The following is a 7181-nucleotide window of genomic DNA, read 5'->3' as shown; positions in this document are numbered from 1 at the left end:
CCGCCAGTGAAAGCAGCTCAATACAGACCTTTGGTGTAACGTTTACAAACTATTGAATGGTAAGATCCTCAGAGAGGAATAATTACTACACCAGAAGACTGGATGTGTCAGTGAAGGTGGTTGTGAATGTGTGTAGATGTGTATTAGTTACAGGATCAGAGAATGACACTGTTCCCCTGTCATAGTCCAGATCAACTCTCACCCTTTTAAGCTTTTGTTTAATATGAAAACCAGACCATTCACGTGGTCCGTATGGATCATACCGCACACTCCAGACATCAGTGTTAAAGAAAACACCTCCCTTCCTTTTATTTGATGCTGTAGTTACTCCAAGACTCCACCATTTACTCTCTTTAACCTCCACATCCCAGCGGTGTGTTCCTGAGTTAAAACCCTCGGAACCCAGAACACAGGAATGATTACCAAATCGCTCTGGATTATCAGGAAGTGATTGATTGCTTTTCCCGCTGTTTCTCACACTGGTCAGATCATCAGACAGGACGAGACATAGATGAGCCGTGTTTAGATCCAGAATCACAGGAGCTGATAAAACACAACCAACAGCTGCTTTTATTTCGATGTTCATATAACATTTACATTTACATTTATGCATTTGGCAGACGCTTTTATCCAAAGCGACTTACATTGCATTTCAAGGTACACATTTACATTCTTATCAGTTCTTGCTTTACCTGGGAATCAAACCCATGACCTTGATCCGTTCACAGATTATTGTTTATGTACACTCATCCTATTGATCAAACATTTTCCTCAGATCACTGTCAGTGTTGTTATAGTAAATGTCTGCTTGAGAAATTTTAGATTAGCATCCCATGTCAACAAAAACTGACACTGATAGAAATAATCAAACAAACTGAACTGTGGAGACTTGCTCTATCACTGTAACTGTAAATATCATGTTCTTCTCTTATTTACGGCTTATCTCGGTGTAGTAGCTCATCTGGTTAGTAACACATAATGTTAAAATCTGTCAATCTTCCCCCATGCCCCAGCTAATAGGGAATGTTCTCATAACTTTGGCTAACGTTCTGGCAAAATTCTCTAAAAGTTATGAACGAACGTTCCTCTAGTAATGTTAATAGAATGTTTCAAAACAATGTTCATGTAATCATCATATATCATCATTAGTATTTGATGAATGTTCTCATGATGTTGGCAGAAAACTTTATTTGAACAACATTCTTTAAATGACATTCTTAAAATATTAAGGATCACTAACTTTCTGGCTAAAAAAAATGCTGGAGATTGGATGCTACACAGCAAAATCCCCTGTTTCATAAACACTGCTCAGTGTTCATATGTGTCCACACTAAAGAGTTAAACTGAAGCAGTGTTGGAGTTTATTAGACAATTAAGTGATGATTGAGCATTAGTGACGACACTGAAGGAAATAGGAACAAACATTTGTGCACACCATTGTGCTGATCAGTGTTTCCTGTGGTTGGGTTCTTGATTCTTGTTAGTTATTTTCTCTGGCACTTTAACAGTGTGTTCAGAAAACATCTCGGTTATGTATGTAACCCTAGTTCCCTGAAGAGGGAATGCGACGCTGCGTCGAAGCGACGTGGGAACGCCTCTACGTGATTGGAGCCGAGGTCCAGCTAGTGAAGACTCACGAATGTATGCGGTGAGGACTTGCCTGCCGCATCATAAACATCTTGGAGGGAAACTCCTTACAGTAATGCTTTGGAAGCAGCCATACTCCTAGTGAAGTGAAGACTCCTACAGCCAAAGGTGAAGGCTGACTGGCCGACTCATAAGCAAATGAGATGGCCTCGACCACCCTCTTGCTCATCTTCTGCTTAGATGGCACCACTTTGTGGCAAAGCAAACAAACAGTGTTCAGACTTTCTCCACATTTCTGTGGACGTAAGCATCTAAGGCCCTAATTGGGCAGAGCAGATAAAGTGTCTCTATGTCTGACGTCTGAAGGAGGACAGAAGGCCTGCAGTACTCTAGGTCTTACAGTATTAGTAGGAACCTTAGGAACATAACCTTGTCTTAGGGTGAAGAAAACGCTTTACCATACCAGGAGCAAATTCCATGCATGAGGGAGATACCGAAAGTGCTTGAATGTCTCCAATTCTCTTGAGAGACGAAATAGCGAGGAGAAAGACAGTCTTTAGAGATATTCTCAGAAACTTCCTCAATGGGCTCGAATGGAGCTAGGGAGAGGCCTTCTTGTACAACAGCCAAGTCCCATGTCGGCACCCTCATGCGGACTGCTGGCCTCAGCCTCAAAGTCCTACAAAGGAAACAAGTTATTAATGGGTGTCTGCCCAAAGATACTCCACTCAAAGGGATGTGGTAAGCAGCTAGTGCCGCCACATACACCTTCAGTGTGGAGGGGGATAACCCTGTGGAGAAGCGCTCCTGCAGGAACACCAGCACTGCACCCACTGGGCAGTTAACCGGGTACAGTTGGTGCTCTCCACACCAGGAAGTGAAAAGTCTCCACTTCAAGGCATACAATTTCCTTGTGGATTGAGCTCTGGAGTGGAGAATGGTCTCAACAACCTCGTTTGAGAGACCAGAACTTATGAGCTGGGCACCCTTAGAGGCCTTTCCACAGTTCTGGGCGGGGGTGAAGGATCGACCCACTTGCCTGAGAGAGTAGGTCCCTCCTGATCGGAATCTCCAGAGGAGAGCTGTTAAGGAGAAACACTAAGTCCGCAAACCATACTCGGGCCGGCCAGAACGGGGCTACTAGCTGTTGACTGACCCCATCCTGGCGAACCATTTCCAGAACTCCTGGGAGTAGAGCAATCAGGGGAAATGCGTACAGACATGACCTCGGCCACATCTGCACCATAGCGTCCAACCCCAGAGGGGCTGGATGGCTGAGTAAGAACCACAGTGGACAATGTGTGGTCTCTTGGGATGCTAACAGGTCGGCCTCGGAGTGGAGTCTCCATTCCCCGGGCCTTGGCCCCTGCCTCGACAGGATGTCTACCCCCTGATTTAAGTACCCTGGAAGTAGCTTCCCCTGGGCCCACAGGAGGATCTTGTGAGCCAGCTTGTATAAGGGACGAGATCGCAGCCCCCCCTGATGGTTTATATAGGAGACCACCGATGTGTGGTCTGACCGAACAAGCACATGATGGCCCCCCAGGTCTGGGAGGAAGTGTTTCAGAGCCTGGAACACCGCCCACATTTCTAGACAGTTGATATACCACGAGAGATGATGGTCCTGCCACAGACCTTGGGCTGGGCGAGCACCCATGATCGCCCCTTAACCCGTGAGGGAGGCATCCGTCGTCTGGGAGCCCTTGGGACAGGACCCAAGGTTCTTTCCACATAACTAAGGCACAAAGGCATCGCCACGTAACCTTGATCATGTGGAGTGGGTTTCCCCTAGGGGAGAACCCTTTGGTCCTGAGCCACCACTGCTATGGTCTCATGTACAACAGGCCGCAAGGTATAACGTTGGACGCTGCTGTCATCAGACCTAACAGTTTTTGGAACTGCTTTACAGTGGCTGTCCTACAAAAGGAAGAACACAATATTGGTACGATTCGCCTCCGAAAGAGAACCTCAGGAACTTCCTGTGTGTTAGAAGGATGGATATGTAGAAGTATGCATCCTTTAGATATAAAACATGACAAATCAGTCCTCGGACCTGATTTGTGACACGACTTGCTTAACAGTAAGCATCTTGATTTTTTTATTGAGCTTCCTTACAGCGCAGATCTAAAATCGGACGAAACCACCCCATCCTTTCTTAGGACCATGAAGTACCGGCTGTAAAACCCGGACTCCCTGCTGGGCGGAGGAACCCGTTCTATAGCCTCCTTTTGCAGAAGAGCTTGGGGCAACCACTGTGGGTAGGACCCCGCCTGCAGGACCCAGCGAGATATATTTGGTAGAAGTTTCCAATCTGCCAGAAGATCTACTAAGGATACCAGCTTCTCGAGACTGGCCTCTGGTGTATTTCAAACAGCAGGCACAGTGCCCTGAAGCGGCGCACCGGCAGGGAACAACTGGCCTGACTGCTCTAGAGCCATCCTCGAAGGGAGTGAGCAACCCTCGGGTAAAAACTCGCTGGGACCCTCTGCGCCCCGGCATGAAGGCAGGGGTTGGCAGACCTGCCCCCTGAGGGCACCGAAAAAATTAAATTCATTAATTTCATTTTTATGAATGTCAGCCCACATGTCAGCCCACACTGATGTGCATGCACCGCCCCAAAACAAACACTTTAACCGCGTGTATACCCGCTCATAATGTAGTGAGGGCAGAGAGGGACACGATTCAAAAGGCTGTTTGCTTTACATGAAGTGGCGAGTCTGTTTTGATAACTACAACATTCAGCTCCTCAGAACGGGATAAAACTGCAGTACCGGTGCCTCATTCGGGGTGGAAGTAACCGCAAAGCATGCTTCTGACCCAGAGATGAGATGGATTTTTATGTTCTTATAATATTGAGTTGTTAATAAAAATAGAAAGAATGATTCAGGAACATCACACTAACCTTAAAAAAAGGCTAAAACTAATGTTAAGAGAACTGGACATTTTAACGTTAGCTGCAGGGGCATCATTTTACAGTGTGTATGTAACAGCACAAATCTTCCAGACTCACTGGTTTGGACAATGTCCTGCATCTTCTTCCAGACTCTGAACGGCAGGTTGCCCAAGTATTGTGGCACATGAATCAAAGCTCCAGAAGCCATCTGTGGATCCGGCTGTGAGCTCTGGACTCTGGAAGAACATTCAGGAGTCAGAACTGCAGTGGCTTTGGATCAGAACCAGAGAGACCAGCAGATCACTCACCTTTCCATTGAGACTGGAAATTTCTGCAGAACAAACACAGCATTTATCATCAAGAACTCGATCAATCAATCAATCAATCAATCAATCAATCAATCAATCAATCAATCAATCAATCAATCAATCAATCAATCAATGATCTGAAATCAGACCTTCAGAAAGCAAACATCATTGGCTTTCATCATCTCCTCCATGTCTTTGATTGTGTGTGAAAGAGTTGAGATGTGTGTGTTTATCTCTTCCAGCTTCTCCTTCATCATCTGCTTCTTCTGTTCCTCTTCCTCCCTCAGTGCAGTGACTGTAGCTTCTTCTTCATCTCTGAGAAACTGATGAAGCTTCTCAAACTGCTGTTTAATCTGACGCTCTGTGTGTTCAGCTTGAGACTGAAATCAAATCACATTCACTTCAGTCATCTCAAAGATGCTACGTATTCTATAGTAGCATGAAGAGCAGAGTGGGTAAATGTGGGTTAGTTAACTACAACTTAAATGAAATGGAAAACTATAAATATTGTAATACTAAATATAAAAATTAAATATTATAATAAATAATATAAATCACATAACAACTGAACTTTCAGTCAATCAAATATTTTGAATTAAAAATAAACATTGTTGCTTGCAACCATGTCTGACTATTTTTAAAGGGGTCATGAATTGAGAAATAAAAATTTCCTTGATCTTCTGAAATTTAAGTACTTGTAGAAGAGCGATACAGGATCACTGGACTAAAAATAACATTACATTCCAAAGGATCCTAATGTTAGGAATGTTAGTTGTTATTTATGTGAGTGTCTCAGTTGAGCATTATTTGTTTGTTTGGTACATTTCACTGTGGATTATTTGGTAAATCAGTCTGCTTGCTTATTGTGAGATATGGACCTGACAGTAATACAGATATTTTATGTTGATATTTTATGTGAAAAAATAGCTCACTCAGTGTTTATTAAGGCCTTACATTCTAATTATTGGAGGGTACATTCTAATTATTGTTACATCATAATATTACATAATATTGGGTACATAATAATTATTGTATACATACTATATTATATAAATAAATACATCATTTGAATTGTCCATCCAACATTTGTGTTTGTCAGACAAATAAATTCAGCTGTTCTAATAAAATGTGTGAATATGTCAGAATCAATCCTCACCTAGATGTATTGAACAGTTTTCTCAAATTTTCCTTTAATGTTTTTATTGACTTTAAGTTTCTCTTGTAAGGAAATCAGTGCTGTATTGAGCTCCTCCTGGAATTAAAAATTAAAATCTACTAAAACTATATTCTATAATATGTTCATATATGTAATGCATAAAATGAGCTTAAACATGTTTATCCTCGTATGTAAATCCGTCTTACCTTATATGATGAAACCACTTCACTTATTGGTCTGAATTTGTGATTATCATGTGTCTGTGAAGTAAAGCACACTACACACGCAGGCTGTTTGTCCTCCAGACAGAAGAGTTTGAGTTTCTCACTGTGTAAACTGCAAACCTCTTCAGACCCAGATGAACACCTCTCATTTCTCTCCTTCAGGAACGACTCACACACGTTTTGTAAGGCAAGATTAAGTGGAGGAGGATCTTTTGAGGATCTTCTCCTGCAGACAGGACACTCCTGAGTTTCCTTGGTTCTCCAGAACTGTAGAAGACACTCTTTACAGACACTGTGACTGCATGACAGAAGAACAGGAGATTTGAAGATTTCATGACACACAGGGCAAGAAAAATCATCTTCAGATAGTGATGCCATTTTCACTGTTTTACTTTCACTTTCTGAATGATGGTTTCAACAACAAAATATATATATATATATAAATATAGCTGCGAGCAGCGATTACGGGCCCAAGCCGGTGGCACCGCAACCCCGGTGCCTTTAGTTACCTAAAGGCACCGGGGTGGCGGTACCGCCGGCTTTGGCCCTCCATCGCTGCTCGCAGCTATATTTATATATATATATATATATATATATATATATACATATATATATATATATACATACATACATACACACACATACATATATATATATATATATATATATATATATATATATATATATATATATATATATATATATATATATATTTATTATTGTTCAAAAGTTTGGGGTCAGTAAGATTTTTAATGTTTTTAGGAGAAGTCTCTTCTGCTCACCAAGGCTGCATTTATTGATTAAAAATACAAACAAAAACAGTAATATTGTGAAATATTATTCCAATTTAAAACAGCTGTTTTCATTTTTTAAATATTTTACATAGTAATTCATTTCTGTGATCAAAGTTGAGTTTTCAGCATCATTACTCCAGTCTTCAGTGTCACATGATCCTTCAGAAATCATACTAATATGATGATTGATGCTCAATAAATATTCATTATTATTTTCAA

General features: G+C 41.7%; 1 pseudogene across 1 annotated transcript; it reads right to left on the bottom strand.

Annotated features, from left to right (window-relative positions):
* Positions 1–42: 42 nt before the first annotated feature.
* LOC308699092 (E3 ubiquitin-protein ligase TRIM35-like) lies at positions 43–6549 on the bottom strand (annotated as a pseudogene). The gene is made up of 6 exons: positions 6151–6549; positions 5945–6040; positions 4938–5168; positions 4789–4811; positions 4598–4716; positions 43–543 (listed from the first exon to the last, which is right to left on the bottom strand). The product of its transcript is annotated as an E3 ubiquitin-protein ligase TRIM35-like (transcript).
* Positions 6550–7181: the final 632 nt, after the last annotated feature.

The sequence above is a fragment of the Scardinius erythrophthalmus genome (assembly GCF_964197995.2).
Source record: "Scardinius erythrophthalmus genome assembly, chromosome: 12".
NCBI lineage: Eukaryota > Metazoa > Chordata > Actinopteri > Cypriniformes > Leuciscidae > Scardinius > Scardinius erythrophthalmus.
The sequence above is the reverse complement of the archived record's forward strand: the minus strand, read 5'-3'. Positions and strand labels throughout refer to the sequence as shown.